Below are 21,344 nucleotides of genomic sequence, written 5' to 3' on the forward strand. Positions count from 1 at the left end.
CCATTTGAATGTTAAGCGCCGCAGTGATCCAAATACACACAATGCAAAGGATTGTCTGAAATCATTAGAGGTGTCTGTGCTGGACTTGCCATTGTGGAGCCTTTCATCTGCTGGCAGATGTTGCATTTAGGCACAAAGTCCTTGGTCTGTTTCGATAGACGTGGCCACCAAGAGCAGTTCTTCAGTAAAGAAACTGTAGCAGTAATCCCTGCATGAGCCGAACCCAAACTCTCATGCGCAGCTAGTATCAGTCCTAATCTGCGATCAATGTTTGATATTACTCTATCCCCTACTACTGGAATCTGGGCATACATAATGTTTTGTGCGTAGGAGTACCTGAGTGGAAAACCTTTGGGCATGGCTGTTCCGTTGTGTGTGGAATTAACTACCACCAGAGTTGTTCCGTCTATCCTCATATAGGAGCGAGTTATTGCAACAATGGCAGCAGTACGAACAGTTGACTTAGCAGCTTCATTAACTATTGAATTCCCTTCAACATGAATGCCAACACGTTGATGACTCAATGTATGAATGAACTGGAAGCACGCCAAAATCAACGCCCTCCTCAAGAAGCCCAAAGCGGACCCCAAGGTCTTCAAGAACTTCCGGCCCATCTCCCTGCTCCCGTTCCCGGCAAAGGTCATAGAGAAAATCGTCAACATGCAACTGGCCCGCCATCTGGAAGACAACAACATCTTGGACCCATCCCAGTCTGGATTCAGAAGAAACCACAGCACCGAGACAGCCCTCATTGTGGCCACAGACGACATCAGGCGCCAATTAGACAACGGCCAAACATACACCCCTGTCCGTACTCTCCGTTCATCCTCTTCTGCCCTCCTCACAGTCCCCCGCTTCCGCAAAACTCGCACTGGTGGTTCCAGATTTTCTGTTCTTGCACCCCGGTTTTGGAATTCCCTCCCTCTTTCTATGCGTTCCATTCCCATCTTTTCACACTTCCGCAAAGCACTTAAAACATTCTTGTTCGCTTTGGCCTACCCCTGTTAATATCCTTCCTAGCCTTGCTTGCTCTGTTCCCTAGACTTCTCAGCGCCAGGAAGCCGTTTGGCCATCGTGCGCTCTATAAATATTTTCATTCATTCATTCATTCATTCATTCAGCCCTCATTCTGCTGGACCTGTCAGCCGCCTTCAACACGGTCTGCCATCGCACACTATAGACACGCCTCCTAGAAGCTGGAATCCAAGAGAAGGCTCTTGACTGGACCACGTCCTTCCTCTATGGCAGTAACCAGAGCATCTGCCTCCCACCCTTCCGATCCGAAGTTACCGACATCATCTGTGGCGTCCCCCAGGGCTCATCCCTCAGCCCAACGCTGTTCAATGTCTACATGGCCCCCCTTGCACAAGTGGCCCGCTATCACGACCTCAACATCATCTCCTAAGCTGACGACAGTCAGCTCATCCTCTCCCTCACCAAGGACCCACACACCGCCAAAACCAACCTCCACAAGGGAATGAAGGTTATCGCCAACTGGATGAGGAGCAGCCGTCTGAAGCTGAACTCGGACACGTTGGAGGTCCTCATCCTCGGACCCAGCCCCTCAGCCTGGGACAACTCCTGGTGGCCGACCACACTGAGAACAGCACCAACACCCACCGACCATGCACACAATCTAGGATTCATCCTCGTATCCTCCCTCTCCATGTCTAAACAGGTCAATGCCGTCTCCTCCTCCTGCTACAACACCCTCTGCATGCTCCTCAGGATCTACAAGTGGATCCCGACCAAAACAAGAAGAACGGTGACACAGGTCCTCGTCAGCAGCAGACTGGACTACGGCAACGCACTCTACACAGGAATCCCAGCCAAACACCTCAGATGACTAAAACGCATACAAAACGCCTCCGACCGACTGATCGTCAAAGTCCCCCGCCGCAGTCACATAACCCCCCACGTGAGAGACCTACACTGGCTCCCTGTCGACAAGAGGATCACCTTCAAGCTCCTCACCCACGCACACAAAGCACTCCACAATGCCGGACCAGCCTACCTGAACAGCAGACTCAGCTTCCACACCCCCACCAGCCAGCTCCGCTCCGCCAGCCTCGCCCTCGCTGCTGTCCCCCGCATCCAACGAATAACCTTCAGTGGCAGATCCTTCTCCTACCTCGCCGCCAAGACTTGGAACACACTCCCTACCCACATACTGCAGACCCAAGGCCTACTCGCCTTCAGAAGACTCCTCAACACGTGGCTCTTCGGGCAGTAGCAGCACCCCCATCTCCCCTCAGCGCCTTGGGACCCTCAGGGGAAAGTAGTGCACTTTACAAGTACTCTGATTGATTGATTGGCATGAGCCCATGACAGGCATTCTTTCAGCTTTGTTACCTTCTCCCAAAGCATCTTGTGCTTTACCAGTGCAAACTTTAGCACCTCTGAACCCTTTCTGGCCCCAATAGTGTAAATATTCATTATAGGACTGGACATAGTAAAATGAATTACACACAATTATTGTGGGTAATTGGGGGTGCTAGAGAGCCAGCAAGCAAGATGGCTGCACTGCAGTGAGGCTCCTGCTGCCCGAGAACATAATTCTTCATCATCCTACAGTCGCAGAGACTGCTGTCCCAATAAAGAGCCCAGGCAAGATAGCCCGCAACATGCAGCGATAGAGAGGAGGCTTTAGAAGTGAAATCCGGCAGCATGGCAGGAAGATAATCGCTGAAACCAGATGCGGTCTGGATGCTGAGAAACATGGCAACTAGCGACATGGTGGAATGCCCACCACGAACCACTGAGAACTTTAGAAAGGGCCGTGCGGGATCATCCCAAATCCTGGTGCAGCCCTTGAGGGTGCTGATACCGGTGGAACAACCAATAAGCAGTGACTTCAAAGAGAGGGGGGAGATGCCGGGGCAGAGCCTCTGCGCGGCCCGGTAAGGTGAGGCTTTGCCCCGCATCATACGGAAGGGCTTACATACAAACTGGGGTCTGCATAGGTGCAGAGCCGGATCAGAATATCCGCTGAGAAGAGGGAGAACCCGGCTGGCATGGCCAGCATCTGGGAGGCCATCCTGAGACTGCGGAAGCCGCAAGTGAGAGACTGCAGCAGGGCTGTGGAGGACATTTTGAACTGTACGACCTACTTTGCTGGAGTGGCCCCAAGAAGCATTCCCCCCCTCGAGCACGGCAATCCAACTGTGAAAGGCACTCCTCTCAAAAGATAACTTGACACTTACTCAGACAGGAATGGATGCCTGCATCCCGAGGTGAAGCCTGCATGGAATCCACGAGGTAGTGGCCTGCTGCACCCTCGGGCCACAACGGGGATGTGCTGTATAGCCCAGCGTGGGCTCACACAGGAGCGGTGAGCAAAATGATGACTTACTGTGCAGACAGGCAGGTTGAATGTTGAGGCGCAGGGCGGAGGACCTACACATCATGCAAGCAATCTTAGCAGAGGCAGCTAGCAGAGGCCTAGTAAAACCCCTGCTGAGCTACACTGACAGTATCATCACCAAAGCACAAGGGAAGAGGCAAAAACAACATTAATTGTGCTGGACACTAGCTAGGTATACCTCCTTTGGAGGCAAGCGTTACATTGGGTGCCGGTGAGGAAAGAGACAATGCTTTGAAAGCACCTCAGAGGGCCCCCCTTGATACCTCAGTTTAAATAAACCTATCCAGAGCCAGGAGACGATGTGGATGTGAAGTCCCTATTGCTCACAATGAAACAGAGCCTCTCATCAATTGAATCCAAGATGGATTTAATGAGCATGCAAATGGATTATATCAGGCAGTGTCTCGAGAAGCATGAGGGGTGCATCAGGGAGACAGAACAGAGAATCTCCCATTTAGAGGATGAAGCTTTGACTAAATGAGAGAAACTGCATGACATGGAGTACCTGTCAAAGGTAACCTCTGCCAAAAATGAAGATTTGAAGGTGCGCTTGTGCAGAAACAACATCCGTATCCTAGGAATCCCGGAATCCATGGAAACCAGACGTATGGAGGTCTATGTAGAAGCCATGTTGGTACAAATATGTTGGCCGGCATCCTTCTGCTCTGGTGGAGAGGGCACAATGAGGAAACTGCAAAACCATCTTCGGCCCATAATTGCAGGGCTTCACAACTACTAGGACTGGGACCATTGACACGGGAAAAGGGCAATCTGAAATATGGGGGCAACACTATCTCTCTTTACCTGGACTTTACAATGGTGGTCCAAGGGTTTCGCAAGAGGTTTCACCTGTTGAAGCACAAGTTGCGGCAGTCCAACATCCTGTATGTCATGTTATATCTGGCAAAGCTTCGTATAACTTTCCAAGAAAAGCATAATTTCTTTAAAACCACACCACAGTAGGCCCAAGAACTCTTCAAACAAACAAGTTGGTGAGAAGCCCCGACTGGGGATGCTAGCCACTGCGCCTAATCCAACTTCTCCTCTATCAGATACTGGATAGTGAGCTGAGCTCGCACTTTCCAGAACTGTACGTTCTAGACATCCTAACATCCCGAGCTGCACCTGCAATTAATCGATGGGATCTGGCACGATCATCATCAAACCCCTAATTCCTCCACTCTTTCATTCTACTACCTTAAAGTACTTCCTCATTAGGAAACAGATATCAAGGGTGTTGAATCACTTTGGAAGTCATTCATTTCAGTGAAGAAATACTTTATCCACCCTAAACAAACCACTCAGCAGCCGATAAGACTGTGGGCAATCTCTGCCAAATCTCCGAATCCCAGGCACCCTCATTCCCACGAGGAGGACTGCCAAGAGCTCTGTGAACACCCCCAGCTGGAATTTCCCCTTACAATGACATACTTGTTGATTCTCTTTAATGTATTATTTCTCGAATTTCCCCCCTTTTCTACCCCTTCCCTCCACTCCCCATATTCTTATCTAATCCCTACTCCTCATTCAATTTCCCCTCTAACCTTCCTTAGGTGTCACACTAACTGGTACCCCTCGAAAAGGGCAGATTACTGCTTTTAGGCATTTGAAATGACTGTTCTGTTGTTCAGCTGTTGTTGGGTTACATTATAGGGACACTACCGCCAGCGGGTTTGGGCTGCTGGTATTGGAGGGGGAAGGAAGGGGCTAACGAAGTGAGAGGCTTGCAGGGTGCTATACTTCTTCCCACAATATCATTTATGCTCATTGACACCTTACCACACTTAGACTACTCCATGAATGAAGAATGGCCATGGGTGCCAAATAACAACAAACTACTCATCAGGAATTTGCCTACGAACCCTCAAATCGTCCCTCTATTGCCCTGCTAACTTGAAATGTGGGAGGACTCAGGTATCCTCGAATGCGCAGGCACATTTTAGGGTATCTTGAGAGGCATAATGTTCAAGCTATGCTGCAAGAGACAACCCAAGACCCTGGGATACCTGCCACCTTCGCTAAAAAATGGGCGGCCCACAAATGTTTTGCTTCCTATTCTACCTATGCCTGATGAACTGCCATGATAATTAAAACTATTGTCCAATACCACCCATCTGGTACTCTGCAGGACCCCAGGAATGATATTGTGTCATGTGGGGACACTTAGCTGCACACTCCGCCACACTTGTGAATTGCTACGGGCCCTACGTAGACAACTCTAACTTCTACAGCAAAGTATGGGGACTTATCCTGAACATCGGTTCTACACACCTAATATGGGGAGGGGACTTTAATACCACATTAGACCCATGCATGATCGCTCCCATCATGCCCCAGGCTCTCAAGCTAAGGCAGGAAAGTGTCTGGTGGAAATCATGTCATACCACCAGGTACTAGATGTATGGCAGACGGTGCATCCTTTGCATCAGGAAGGAACCTTTCTCTCCAGTTCGCACTCTTGCTGGTCTCCTATCGACTATTGGCAGATATCATGGGGACTGGGCACTTGGATTGTTGGTGCAGATCATCTTGCACAAACATATTCTGACCACTCCCCAGTACTGCTGAGACAGGCCCCCAGGTGTTGGGCCACCCCACTCATCTTGGAGACTCCAGGCCACTGCCCTACTAGTTAAATACGTTTGTACAGAACTGCGTCAGGAAATATGCAGTTTTTTCCCAGGAATCTAGATTCCTCTCAACACTGTCCTGTGTATTGGAAGGCCTTCAAGGTCACCGTACGAGCTATCTGCATCGCAAAGGGGGTAGGCCTTCTGAGAGACATTCAACTGCAGCTTAAGGAGACAGAAGCGGACATTAAGGCCATTGAAACACTCACAGCAGACACATTGAATGGTCACCAACTGTCCCGTCTTCGCGAGGAATACCAAGACATAGTGGAACAAGAAGACATCTTTAGAACTTAATACCACTGTGCCCGTAGGTACGGAGAGGGAGAGAGGCCAGGGAGAGCCTTAGCGGAAACAGTGCGCATTCCTAGGGTCTCCAACTACATGCTTGCAGTTAAAAACACTGATGGTTCAATATACTGAGACACCGAAAGTATCCTAAGTGCTTTATCTTAATTCTACTCTTCCCTTTATACGACGCGTAGGACAAGACGTATAGATGTAGACAGTTATTTTGAAGATATAGTGTTTGGGTAGCTAAGCAACGCACAGAGACAATTCCTCTCAGAGGATACTGAGGAAGAGGAAATCTCAGTGGTTATAATGCAGCTAAGATCTGGTAGGACTCCTGGGCTCATCCATGGTCAACCATTGAAGCTTGTGGAGTAAGTTTGACACCAAAACACACTTAGGAAGGCGATAGAGTACCCTGGCCGTTGCATTCTGGACAATCTATAGGGATCGATTGGCTGCTTTTTCAGCTCCCAAAACTAAGATGTTTCCGTAACCTATTCTTGTGATAATTAAGGCTTTAACCACTGTCTTCTGACCTGGCAATGGTATTACTCCAATGATCTTTTTGACCCACCTCATCACCCCTTACATTTCATTAAGGTCAAGCACTTGTTAGATAGCTGATTGCAGGCTAATGCAAACTTCCTAAAAGTTGCATTTCCTAAATATTTATTAAAAATGCATTTCCATAAATTAATTGGGTTTTAATCAATTTAAATATTAGGCTCTGAATAGCCATTTTAGCCTTTTCCTATCAATAGTTAGATATTAAAGTTTCTAATCTGTATTTTGATATTTTCTAAGAGTCAGCTATATCACTTCCAGTAAGAATAACCTTTGGAGCTAGTCACACATGTTCCAATTTCAAATATCAAGCATCTTTCAAAAATATTTAATGAATTGGTTCCCACCAGTTAAATTGTGGCAGATGTTATAGCAGGAGTTTAGGCTGCTGCAGTTAGGATACACGTGGTAGGCTTGAAGCCATGTTTTGTAGACCCACTCTGATTATGGCAAAATAGGTGCTTCAGTCCACTGGCGGTACAAAAGGGGGTGGTAATGGACGGAGCATCTGAACCAATCAAACACTCACACCCAGTCAAAAGATCTGGATTTAATCCATCACCGTTCTTTAGCCCACTCTGCCACCTCAGTTCAGACATGGCTATATGCAAATCAGTCTGACCCTGTGCCTCATGGTAACAGTCCAGCCCGAACTGCCAAGCCATGCCTTCCCTGGACCGGAAACAAGCTTCCGAGGACCGGTTTCTGGCATTGCAGCCGTCTTCAGCCCGGCTTGCTTGAATCCAGTGGCAAAGTGAGCAAGGGCCTCACGTCTGAGCATACCCTGCCACACTTATGGCGGCCAAAAGTGGTACAAAAGGGGGTGGTAATGGACAGAGCATCTGAACCAATCAAACACTCACACCCAGTCAAAAGATCTGGGTTTAATCCATCACCGTTCTTTAGCCCACTCTGCCACCCCAGTTCAGACATGGCTATATGCAAATCAGTCTGACCCTGTGCCTCATGGTAACAGTCCAGCCCGAACTGCCAAGCCATGCCTTCCCTGGACCGGAAACAAGCTTCCGAGGACCGGTTTCTGGCATTGCAGCCGTCTTCAGCCCGGCTTGCTTGAATCCAGTGGCAAAGTGAGCAAGGGCCTCATGTCTGAGCATACCCTGCCACACTTATGGCGGCCAAAAGTGGTACAAAAGGGGGTGATAGTGGACGGAGCATCTGAACCAATCAAACACTCACACCCAGTCAAAAGATCTGGGTTCTTTAGCCCACTCTGCCACCCCAGTTCAGACATGGCTATATGCAAATCAGTCTGAACCTGTGCCTCATGGTAACAGTCCAGTCCGTACTGCCAATCCATGCCTTCCCTTTTGTATCCCTCAGTCCACTGGCAGCATTTTACTTTCAGGCCATGGGTGCATTTTCTAAGCCAATATACCATGTTTAAAGGGGGGGGCATAAGCACTTTACTCATGTTTATATGAGGTAAAGTGCACAGAGTTCGAATCCCAACAAAACTGGCAATAAATATTAGGGGGAAATCATGTGAAAGATTGTAATATTCTAACCATCTTCTACTGTTAGGGCTGATGAAGCTCAGAAGCGATTTTCACCATCTTGGTTGGTTTCAGATGGATACCAACTGACATCAGAAGAACTGTCACTCAAACCCTAATCACCAATTGACTTGACTAATCACTACCCTCCTCCTTAAGCACCTCCAAACAATTCAGACCTCAGCAGCAAGAATCATCCTGGACCTGTCCAGACGATCCCATAAGACCCCCCACTTCCGTGGCCTGCACTGGCTCCCTGCCAAGAAGATATGCCACTTCAAGCTGCTCATGCAGGCCTAAAAAGCCTTCCACAACATGGACCAGAATACCTGAACAATTGCCTGACCTTCCATCAGTCCACCAAACACCATTGTTCTACCTTCCTGGCCTTCACCTCCATCCCCCGCATCCATCGTACCCAAGCCGGAGGACGATCCTCCTCCCACCTCACAACCAAAGCCTAAAACGACCTCCCATTCCACCTCCGCACCTCTACCTTTCTCGCTAACTACCGAAATGGATTCAAGAACTGGCTGTTCGAGTAGCTCCACCTAACACAGTGGCTGAATACCCCTCAGGGTAATAAGCGTACTTTACGAGTACTATTTGATTGAATGATTGATCATCTGATGTTTGTTGTCTATCTGCAGCATTACCAACAAAGCCATCACCATCATCCATTGAAAATGTAGGTATTTCCAACTGGCATCATTGTTTGCAGAGGGCTACAGGTCTTGGCCAGTTGTACTCTAGCACAGGCAATGAGAATGAGGATGTGATGGCACAGCATCCATAAACCGATCCACAGTGGAGTAGAGAGCAGTACTGTACGTGGAGATTGTAGACTAGGATGCAGAACACGTAAATGACAACACTTTTCATTAAGGTAGTGATATAGACTGGAATGAAGTTTTTCCCAGACATGAACGAAATATCGTTGATGCAGAATAAGCATAAGGACAGGGCCAAACAGGTTAAATGATCACATATTCACAGTGTGGCATCAGAAATGCATTTCTCTGTCTTTTCATTACAATGAGAAGATATATGTTGGCAGCAGTTTCTAGGAAAACAAGAACATTTGGAGATCATCGTCAGTTTTGCAATCACATACAAAGGTTATTGGCCGAATCTGGGCTCCTTTCCTGGTTCTTTACAGGGGGCATCGGGGTGAGAACAGACTTTGATATTGACTAATATTGCTAATAATCATGACCAGCACTTACACATTCTTTCTTGGAATGTAAATGGCATCAACGCTCCCCACAAATGTAAATCAATTAAGGAGGAATTGCTTTATCTACACCTGCATATTTCCTGTTTTAGTTATTAAAATCTTTGCATTGCCTGTTTCACTTTCACTTAGAGAGGAGTAGCTCTCTTGGTGCAGGATTAGAGTTGAACTATTGCAGTGCATAGATTTAATTTGAATGGCTGAATTTACTTTGTGCATATTTTGTTTTCCTAGCAGTGAAGATCCCCCTGTTAACTGGACGAGTTGCATCAATGGCATGAGCAGATGTTACTCAGTGGTGATTTTAATGTCTCTCTTCATCCTGGTTTTGTTTCTTCGCATCTTGGGGGCAGAGCATGACTCCTAATGTGAAGAAGCACCTTTGGGATGCTCTGAAACAACTAATGGCTACCTACACACTTATAGACATCTAGCAGAGTTGTCGCCCTATGCAGTCCACGTTTACCTTGATTTTCAGCCCCTCATAATCCACTTTTGTGGATTGACATGTTCCGTGTCATCCCTCCTTGGTATCCAGCTGAATCCAAGAGTGATCTCCGATCATAACTAATTTTCTCTGACTGCCTCAGTGGAACGTTCTTCTCATCTTTATTGGCCTCGCACCTGGACCTTCGATAGGAGGCTCCTACTTGATGATGAGTACATCCATTTTCATAATAAAGAACTCAGGGATTATCAGGACTTCAGTGTCAGCTCCGCCTCTACTCTAGCAGTTTGGGGTGCCCTCAAACCTAGTTGTAGAGGGAGCACTCTAAAATATTTGTTCTATCAAAGAAATGAGCAGGTCAAGGAAGAGGCTCATATACGGTCCTCCTTTGGCCCCATAGAATATAGCTTAGCACAGAGTGCAATCACAATCACTCTGGCAGCTCTCAGGGAGAGACTTTGGGACATGTTGGTTAAGAAGATCTGAGCTAAGCAATTAACTACTTTCGAAAATAATGAAGAGTTTGGCCAAATACTCTCTTTCTGGGTCAAGGATAAAGCTAGTGTGTTTATTATTCAGAAAATTCTCAATGATAAAGGAGAGCAGATCAATGACCAAGCGCTCATCCAGGAGAATTCCGTAGCTTTTATCAACTGCTTTATTGGGAGGATGGGGCTGCCTCAATAGACACCATTGATCGATTTATCAGTATGTTTTAGGATGCCACAAACTGACTGGGGTACAGCGGTCCAATTAAGAGGACCCAATTACTTTGCTTGAAGTTGAGATAACCATCAGTCTTGCGATCACATATGAAGGTTATTGACAGGGTTTGGGTTGTTTTACTGATTATTTAAAGGGAGCATCGGGTGAGGATGGACTTTGATATTGACTAATATTGCAATTAGTCATGACCAGCACATACACATTCTTTCTTGGAAAGTAAATGGCATCAACCCTCCCCACAAATGTAAATTAAATAAGGAGGAATTGCTTAATTTACACCTGCATATTGCCTGCTTGGGTTATCAAATTCTTTGCATCACTTGTTTCACTTTCAGAGGGAGTAGCTCTTTTGGTGCAGGATTAGAGTTGAGCTACAGCAGGGCATACATTGGATTTGAATGGTTGAATTTACTAAGTGCATATTTTACTTTCCTAGTGGTGAAGATCCCACTGTTAACTGGACGAGTTGCATCAGTGGCATGAGACGATGTTACTCAGTGGCTTCTAAAGTGAAGCAGGACTTTTGTTATGCTCCGAGACAAAGAATGGCTTCCTACACACTTACAAAATGTAAGGCCTGGTACAGAAACCAGGACCCCAGCGCGCACAAACAATAATTCAAATTCTCCAATACTAAATTCAAGTTTGATTTTATCTCATCATCAACAATATATCATAAATTCATTCAAAAATCTTACAGTGTCATATAGTATCATATGTTCAAACAGTAGATAAATAACTCTGTTAAATAATGCATAAATCATATAATACATTCAAAAACAATTCAATTAAACCCAATGCATTTCGGGGCAAAAGCCCCTTCGTCAGGGGTCTGTAGTAAAAGAAAAAGTGAAGGAAAAAGAAGAAAGAAAACTGTGTTACTTTTGATGCTTATATAGTCTGTATCATTTCTATGTACTGGATTGCTTAATGGTACTTACCATGAATATAGGGTCTCATAGCCAATCGTAGATTGGATGATAATACTTCATGCGACTGCAAACAGTCTAGAGGGCGAATAAATGATGAAATGAAAATAAATAAACGAGCCACTACTTGCGTTTAGGTAAACACAAGTACCCGTGGGTACTTAGGAAGTAAAATATTACCTGAATTTTCACGTGTTGGCAAACTGTAATAAAGAGTGCACAATAATCACGGTTAGAAAAACCTTATAGAACATGCTATGCGCAATGTTCACAAAAGAATATGATCGGGCTCACCTGGACTGAAATAGTTATATACAGTCAATCCTGTAAGATTTAATAAAAAAAGCTAAATGAGCAATATGTAGTGCATTAGCAGTTTTAGTTTACAACTATGTTCTCCTAAGTTAGATGATCGTGTTTACCTGCTGACTTTTAGGCAGCGTATAACTTCGTCGATAAGCCCTTCAAACTGAAGACAAAAAAGACATAAGATCTTCAAAAAAACGGTTCTCGAGAGCTCGAGATATTGTAGAAGATTTAAATGCCTGCTCTGAACTTAGAGCTTACCGTTTACCGCGAGGGCGTCTCCGTGTATACAATCTATTCACGCGTCCACCTCGGCCGAGTCTAATCCTTCCTCTATTACTTCTTTGCTCGTTAGTAAAAATAAAAATAAAAGAAGGACTGCTAAAAGTGATGTTTTAGATCGGCGCCATTACTAAACGTTATGTGTTCGTATTCACTCGATAATAGGAGTTGCCAGATCTGACTTTAATACAAGCGAGAAGTGTCAAGAGTATGATTGTGGTACAGAAAAAGATAAAATGAAGATGAAGAATAGAAAACAGATCGTGACGGCTATAAAATTAAGAAACATAGGAAATGATAACATAATACAGCAGTCATTATTTACATTGTCCTGCCTATTTACAATCTTGTACAGTAAAGAGAAATCCCATGACTAATTCAAAATGAACCAACTAGGTGTAATTTATTTATGTTTATAAATTATGGTCAATATATGATTCTGTGTATTAAGTGCTTGTATCACTGCGGGATAGAATCCCTCGAGAGTCTGATAGTGTAAATATTTATAAGAAGCAAACCATTTCCATTTTATCATTGAGCCCATTGGGGGTCAAAGTTTGTAATTTGCGAATCCAAAAGGCTTCCCTCTGGAGGAGGGTCTTCGCATTATCATGACCTAGACGTTGTGGAATCAGCTCAATAATTTTAAATTTGAGTTGAGCTAAGGTATGTCCTGTGTCAATCCAATGTTTAGCCAACGGAGAAGTGCTGTTTTTGTTGCGAATCCCTCAGTCCACTGGCAGCATTTTACTTTCAGGCCATGGGTGCATTTTCTAAGCCAATATACCATGTTTAAAGGGGGGGGCATAAGCACTTTACTCATGTTTATATGAGGTAAAGTGCACAGAGTTCGAATCCCAACAAAACTGGCAATAAATATTAGGGGGAAATCATGTGAAAGATTGTAATATTCTAACCATCTTCTACTGTTAGGGCTGATGAAGCTCAGAAGCGATTTTCACCATCTTGGTTGGTTTCAGATGGATACCAACTGACATCAGAAGAACTGTCACTCAAACCCTAATCACCAATTGACTTGACTAATCACTACCCTCCTCCTTAAGCACCTCCAAACAATTCAGACCTCAGCAGCAAGAATCATCCTGGACCTGTCCAGACGATCCCATAAGACCCCCCACTTCCGTGGCCTGCACTGGCTCCCTGCCAAGAAGATATGCCACTTCAAGCTGCTCATGCAGGCCTAAAAAGCCTTCCACAACATGGACCAGAATACCTGAACAATTGCCTGACCTTCCATCAGTCCACCAAACACCATTGTTCTACCTTCCTGGCCTTCACCTCCATCCCCCGCATCCATCGTACCCAAGCCGGAGGACGATCCTCCTCCCACCTCACAACCAAAGCCTAAAACGACCTCCCATTCCACCTCCGCACCTCTACCTTTCTCGCTAACTACCGAAATGGATTCAAGAACTGGCTGTTCGAGTAGCTCCACCTAACACAGTGGCTGAATACCCCTCAGGGTAATAAGCGTACTTTACGAGTACTATTTGATTGAATGATTGATCATCTGATGTTTGTTGTCTATCTGCAGCATTACCAACAAAGCCATCACCATCATCCATTGAAAATGTAGGTATTTCCAACTGGCATCATTGTTTGCAGAGGGCTACAGGTCTTGGCCAGTTGTACTCTAGCACAGGCAATGAGAATGAGGATGTGATGGCACAGCATCCATAAACCGATCCACAGTGGAGTAGAGAGCAGTACTGTACGTGGAGATTGTAGACTAGGATGCAGAACACGTAAATGACAACACTTTTCATTAAGGTAGTGATATAGACTGGAATGAAGTTTTTCCCAGACATGAACGAAATATCGTTGATGCAGAATAAGCATAAGGACAGGGCCAAACAGGTTAAATGATCACATATTCACAGTGTGGCATCAGAAATGCATTTCTCTGTCTTTTCATTACAATGAGAAGATATATGTTGGCAGCAGTTTCTAGGAAAACAAGAACATTTGGAGATCATCGTCAGTTTTGCAATCACATACAAAGGTTATTGGCCGAATCTGGGCTCCTTTCCTGGTTCTTTACAGGGGGCATCGGGGTGAGAACAGACTTTGATATTGACTAATATTGCTAATAATCATGACCAGCACTTACACATTCTTTCTTGGAATGTAAATGGCATCAACGCTCCCCACAAATGTAAATCAATTAAGGAGGAATTGCTTTATCTACACCTGCATATTTCCTGTTTTAGTTATTAAAATCTTTGCATTGCCTGTTTCACTTTCACTTAGAGAGGAGTAGCTCTCTTGGTGCAGGATTAGAGTTGAACTATTGCAGTGCATAGATTTAATTTGAATGGCTGAATTTACTTTGTGCATATTTTGTTTTCCTAGCAGTGAAGATCCCCCTGTTAACTGGACGAGTTGCATCAATGGCATGAGCAGACGTTACTCAGTGGTGATTTTAATGTCTCTCTTCATCCTGGTTTTGTTTCTTCGCATCTTGGGGGCAGAGCATGACTCCTAATGTGAAGAAGCACCTTTGGGATGCTCTGAAACAACTAATGGCTACCTACACACTTATAGACATCTAGCAGAGTTGTCGCCCTATGCAGTCCACGTTTACCTTGATTTTCAGCCCCTCATAATCCACTTTTGTGGATTGACATGTTCCGTGTCATCCCTCCTTGGTATCCAGCTGAATCCAAGAGTGATCTCCGATCATAACTAATTTTCTCTGACTGCCTCAGTGGAACGTTCTTCTCATCTTTATTGGCCTCGCACCTGGACCTTCGATAGGAGGCTCCTACTTGATGATGAGTACATCCATTTTCATAATAAAGAACTCAGGGATTATCAGGACTTCAGTGTCAGCTCCGCCTCTACTCTAGCAGTTTGGGGTGCCCTCAAACCTAGTTGTAGAGGGAGCACTCTAAAATATTTGTTCTATCAAAGAAATGAGCAGGTCAAGGAAGAGGCTCATATACGGTCCTCCTTTGGCCCCATAGAATATAGCTTAGCACAGAGTGCAATCACAATCACTCTGGCAGCTCTCAGGGAGAGACTTTGGGACATGTTGGTTAAGAAGATCTGAGCTAAGCAATTAACTACTTTCGAAAATAATGAAGAGTTTGGCCAAATACTCTCTTTCTGGGTCAAGGATAAAGCTAGTGTGTTTATTATTCAGAAAATTCTCAATGATAAAGGAGAGCAGATCAATGACCAAGCGCTCATCCAGGAGAATTCCGTAGCTTTTATCAACTGCTTTATTGGGAGGATGGGGCTGCCTCAATAGACACCATTGATCGATTTATCAGTATGTTTTAGGATGCCACAAACTGACTGGGGTACAGCGGTCCAATTAAGAGGACCCAATTACTTTGCTTGAAGTTGAGATAACCATCAGTCTTGCGATCACATATGAAGGTTATTGACAGGGTTTGGGTTGTTTTACTGATTATTTAAAGGGAGCATCGGGTGAGGATGGACTTTGATATTGACTAATATTGCAATTAGTCATGACCAGCACATACACATTCTTTCTTGGAAAGTAAATGGCATCAACCCTCCCCACAAATGTAAATTAAATAAGGAGGAATTGCTTAATTTACACCTGCATATTGCCTGCTTGGGTTATCAAATTCTTTGCATCACTTGTTTCACTTTCAGAGGGAGTAGCTCTTTTGGTGCAGGATTAGAGTTGAGCTACAGCAGGGCATACATTGGATTTGAATGGTTGAATTTACTAAGTGCATATTTTACTTTCCTAGTGGTGAAGATCCCACTGTTAACTGGACGAGTTGCATCAGTGGCATGAGACGATGTTACTCAGTGGCTTCTAAAGTGAAGCAGGACTTTTGTTATGCTCCGAGACAAAGAATGGCTTCCTACACACTTACAAAATGTAAGGCCTGGTACAGAAACCAGGACCCCAGCGCGCACAAACAATAATTCAAATTCTCCAATACTAAATTCAAGTTTGATTTTATCTCATCATCAACAATATATCATCATAAATTCATTCAAAAATCTTACAGTGTCATATAGTATCATATGTTCAAACAGTAGATAAATAACTCTGTTAAATAATGCATAAATCATATAATACATTCAAAAACAATTCAATTAAACCCAATGCATTTCGGGGCAAAAGCCCCTTCGTCAGGGGTCTGTAGTAAAAGAAAAAGTGAAGGAAAAAGAAGAAAGAAAACTGTGTTACTTTTGATGCTTATATAGTCTGTATCATTTCTATGTACTGGATTGCTTAATGGTACTTACCATGAATATAGGGTCTCATAGCCAATCGTAGATTGGATGATAATACTTCATGCGACTGCAAACAGTCTAGAGGGCGAATAAATGATGAAATGAAAATAAATAAACGAGCCACTACTTGCGTTTAGGTAAACACAAGTACCCGTGGGTACTTAGGAAGTAAAATATTACCTGAATTTTCACGTGTTGGCAAACTGTAATAAAGAGTGCACAATAATCACGGTTAGAAAAACCTTATAGAACATGCTATGCGCAATGTTCACAAAAGAATATGATCGGGCTCACCTGGACTGAAATAGTTATATACAGTCAATCCTGTAAGATTTAATAAAAAAAGCTAAATGAGCAATATGTAGTGCATTAGCAGTTTTAGTTTACAACTATGTTCTCCTAAGTTAGATGATCGTGTTTACCTGCTGACTTTTAGGCAGCGTATAACTTCGTCGTTTAGTCGATAAGCCCTTCAAACTGAAGACAAAAAAGACATAAGGATCTTCAAAAAAACGGTTCTCGAGAGCTCGAGATATTGTAGAAGATTTAAATGCCTGCTCTGAACTTAGAGCTTACCGTTTACCGCGAGGGCGTCTCCGTGTATACAATCTATTCACGCGTCCACCTCGGCCGAGTCTAATCCTTCCTCTATTACTTCTTTGCTCGTTAGTAAAAATAAAAATAAAAGAAGGACTGCTAAAAGTGATGTTTTAGATCGGCGCCATTACTAAACGTTATGTGTTCGTATTCACTCGATAATAGGAGTTGCCAGATCTGACTTTAATACAAGCGAGAAGTGTCAAGAGTATGATTGTGGTACAGAAAAAGATAAAATGAAGATGAAGAATAGAAAACAGATCGTGACGGCTATAAAATTAAGAAACATAGGAAATGATAACATAATACAGCAGTCATTATTTACATTGTCCTGCCTATTTACAATCTTGTACAGTAAAGAGAAATCCCATGACTAATTCAAAATGAACCAACTAGGTGTAATTTATTTATGTTTATAAATTATGGTCAATATATGATTCTGTGTATTAAGTGCTTGTATCACTGCGGGATAGAATCCCTCGAGAGTCTGATAGTGTAAATATTTATAAGAAGCAAACCATTTCCATTTTATCATTGAGCCCATTGGGGGTCAAAGTTTGTAATTTGCGAATCCAAAAGGCTTCCCTCTGGAGGAGGGTCTTCGCATTATCATGACCTAGACGTTGTGGAATCAGCTCAATAATTTTAAATTTGAGTTGAGCTAAGGTATGTCCTGTGTCAATCCAATGTTTAGCCAACGGAGAAGTGCTGTTTTTGTTGCGAATCCGGCTTTTATGCTCAGATAATCGCACTTTTATTTTTCTGTCGGTTTTCCCGACATACAGAAGTCCACATGGGCATTTGATGGAATAAACCACATGCTCTGAGTTACAATTCGTAGTATGCCTCAATGGTATTTTTTCACCTGTACGTGGATGTAATAAGGTACTCCCCAGTATAGCATTGTTACAATTTTTACAGTTGAAACATCTGGTTGTCCCTTTATATGCTTCTTGTTGCTGTTTCCCATCTCTTGAAGGTTGGTTTAATGACTCCTTTAGATTTTGCGCTCTTTTATAAGCAAACAGGGGCTTGTCAGCGAACAGTGTGCCAAAGTCTTTTTCCACTTGTACGATCTCCCATCTTTTCAAGATTATTCTTTTAATATCTCTGGACGCTGTGGAATACTTAGATACAAAGACCATCCTTTTATTAGCTGATTTGAGTTTCTTTTGCAAAAGATCATTCCTTGGGATTACTTTAATTTTATCCATGTGTGCTTCTAACACTTTTTTGGGGTATCCCCTGTCCAGATATCTTTGTTTTTGTTCTTCCAGACTTCTCTCGCATTGTGCTTCATCCAATGATATCCGTTTTATCCTCATAAACTGAGAGATGGGAAGATTGTTAATTAAAGCAGCCGGATGAAAGATGCTATAGAGTAAAGCTGTATTCTTATCAGTCGCTTTCTTGTAAAGTCTTGTTTGAATTGAGCCATCAACTATTTCTACTATCACATCCAGAAATGGTAAAGACATAGCACTGATAGTATGTGTAAATTGAATCCTCGGGTTGGCTAGATTCAAGCTCTCAATGTTCTGCTTCAGCTCCAGAGCGGACCGCCTCCAAATTAAGAAAACATTGTCGATGTAGCGTTTGTAGTATACAAGGCCTTCCTGCCAGGTAGGATCCTCAAGAATGTAGTCTAATTCAAATTTTGCCATGAATATATTGGCATAGATGCATGCCCCCGGAAATCCCATTGCCGTCCCGGTGAGTTTAATGTAGTAGTCGTTAAGCCATGTAAAGTAACTGTTCTGCAAACAGAATTCTAATAATTGCATGATCAGATATTTTTGCTCTTCAGGTTTATCTACTCTCAATAGGGCCCATTCCATGGCTTCCAATCCTTGTTTGTGGGGGATTGACGTGTATAGCGACGTTACGTCTATAGTACACAGTGTCCATTCTGCACATTTCTCATTTGGAATTGTTGAAAGGCTTCTAAGGAAATCAGATGTATCCTCTAGATATGTTGGCTATTCTTTTATAAATGGCTGCATTTGTGCATCAATGTATATTCCCAGATTTTCGAATATAGATGAACACCCTGAGACTATAGGTCTAATAGGGGGATTTCTCAAATCTTTGTGCACTTTCGGTAGAAAGTAAATCCTAGGTCTTCTTGGATATATTTGCCTTAGATAACGTCTCGTTATGTTGTTGATCCACCCCAATTCTTCTGCTTTATCCAAAATCGTGTCCAGCATTTTAACGATTTCTGGGGTCGGGTCTTGGTCCAATTTGGCATAAGTATTCGTGTCCTGAACATGTTCATTACCCCTTTGTGTGTAAAAGTCTGAGTCCATTAAAACCAGCCCTCCGCCTTTGTCTGCCTTTTGGATTGTAATGGTGTTGTTTTTTGCCAAAGCATATAGTGCACTGCGCTCTGCTCTCGTTAGATTGTTAAACTTCCTTTTGTATTGAACTTTACTCATGTCGGCTTTAACCAGTGTCTCAAATGTATCCAGGGTTTTGTGAGAAACTGGTGCCAAGAAATTACTTTTAGGTTTAAATTGAGTCTCTGAAGTGTCTATTGTCTCAATTGGATTCAAAATTGTAAAAAAATGTTTGAGGCGTAAGATCCTCATAAATTTGAAGAATGCTACTTCTGTTTCGAGCTCATTGGTGTGGTATGTACTGACAAAAGTCATCCCTTTGTTTCCTACACACTTATACACATTTGGCGGAGTTGTCGACCTAAGGAGTGCGGGTTTACCTTTTTTCGACCCCTCAAATACACTTTTGTGGATTGACATGTTCCTTGTCATCTTTCTTTGTCATCCCTCCTTGGCATCCAGCTGAATCCAAGGGTGATCTCTGATCATAACTAATTTTCTCTGTCTGTCCCAGTGTAACGGTCCTCTCAGCTTTATTGGCCTCGCACCTGGACCTTCGATAGGAGGCTCCTACTTGATGATGAGCACATCCATTTTCTGAATAAAGAGCTGAGGGATTATCAGGACTTCAGTGTCAGCCCCACCTCTACTCAGAAACTTTGGGATGTGGTCAAAGCTAGTTGTAGAGGGCACACTCTAAAATATTTGTTGTATCAAAGAAAGGAGCAGGAAGAGGATCATATATGGTCCTCCTTTGGCCCCGTGGAATATCGCTTAGCACAGAGTGCAATTAATCAGGACTGGGCAATGTTTTAATCATTCCAATATCAACTCACAATCACTCAGGCTGCTCCCAGGGAGACACTTTGGGACAGGTGATTAAAATAGATCTGAGTTGAGCAATTAAATACTATTGGAAATAATAAAGAGTTCAGGCAAATACTCTCTTTCAGGGCCAAGGATAGAGCTAGCGTGAATAATATTCAGAACATTTTCAATGATAAGGGATCAGATCAGATCAATGACCAAGCCCTCATCCAAGAGAATTTCGTAGCTTTTATCAAAGGCTTTATTGGTAGGATGGGATTGCCTCTATAGATGTCATCAATCGATTTATCAGTATGTAATATGATACCGTGAATTGACTGGGATACAGCGGTCCAATCAGGAGGACCCAATTATTCTGTTTGAAGTTGAGACTGCAGTAAGTCAACTAGCTAGGGGAAAATTTTACTCAGACTTTTTATGTTTCTGCTCCTCTCATCAGCAATTTCTTTAAATCTTTTAAATCTCCATGACAGGTGCCTGAGACTTGGTCAGAGACTAGCATTTTTATCTTTCCCAAGAAAGGGAAAGACCCCATATTGTGTGGGTTATATCAACCGATTTTATTGATTAATGTCAACTCAAAAAATTATACTTGAATTCTGGCCAACAGAGTATCTTCTGTAATCTCGGGCATGGTTGATGAGAACCAACATGGGTTCACACTGGAATGAGACACACTAATATGCTCATCACTACCCCGGAAGTTGGGTTAACCAATGGGGGAATGATATTGCTATTGCTTGACGCAGAAAAGATATTTAACTGGGTCTTATGGGTGTTTCTTCGGGGCAATTTTGTGATGACACCCGGGGCAGCCCGCACCCACCGCACCCCACATCACCGCACCGCACCGCACATCAGGTCAGGTCTGTGTCCATTGTCGCACTTCAAACAACCAAGCCTTCAATTGTTTTCATAAGACTGTCAATGAAGGGCACTTTCCGAAAGATTCTGGAAGAGAACTCGACAACTTAGGGGCAAGGAACTCAAATGACCGGCCACCCATCCAACCACGTTTGACCAATGATGGAATCATTTTGTCCA

At 43.7% G+C, this 21,344-nt stretch overlaps 2 long non-coding RNA genes across 3 annotated transcripts in view; both read right to left on the bottom strand.

Moving 5' to 3' along the window:
- LOC144827794 (uncharacterized) overlaps positions 1-12,356 on the bottom strand; it is a 190,551-nt gene extending 178,195 nt beyond the window's left edge. Inside the window, exons 1-6 of one of the 2 annotated variants that reach the window (XR_013610378.1) lie at positions 12,271-12,356; positions 12,126-12,172; positions 11,998-12,027; positions 11,884-11,906; positions 11,716-11,781; positions 11,415-11,606 (exon numbers count right to left, since the gene is read on the bottom strand). This is a non-coding gene — a long non-coding RNA (uncharacterized LOC144827794). Of the gene's footprint in view, positions 1-11,414; positions 11,607-11,715; positions 11,782-11,883; positions 11,907-11,997; positions 12,028-12,125; positions 12,173-12,270 lie in introns of those variants that run through there. The other variant, XR_013610379.1, reaches the window with a different exon arrangement.
- A 3,947-nt stretch (positions 12,357-16,303) lies between these two features.
- On the bottom strand, positions 16,304-16,991 carry LOC144827795 (uncharacterized). The gene is made up of 5 exons (XR_013610380.1): positions 16,959-16,991; positions 16,831-16,860; positions 16,717-16,739; positions 16,549-16,614; positions 16,304-16,439 (listed from the first exon to the last, which is right to left on the bottom strand). It is a non-coding gene; the product is annotated as an uncharacterized LOC144827795 (long non-coding RNA).
- Between the last annotated feature and the right edge of the window lie 4,353 nt (positions 16,992-21,344).

This window comes from Lissotriton helveticus, chromosome 4_1 (assembly GCF_964261635.1).
Source record: "Lissotriton helveticus chromosome 4_1, aLisHel1.1, whole genome shotgun sequence".
In the NCBI taxonomy this organism is placed as follows: Eukaryota; Metazoa; Chordata; class Amphibia; order Caudata; family Salamandridae; genus Lissotriton; species Lissotriton helveticus.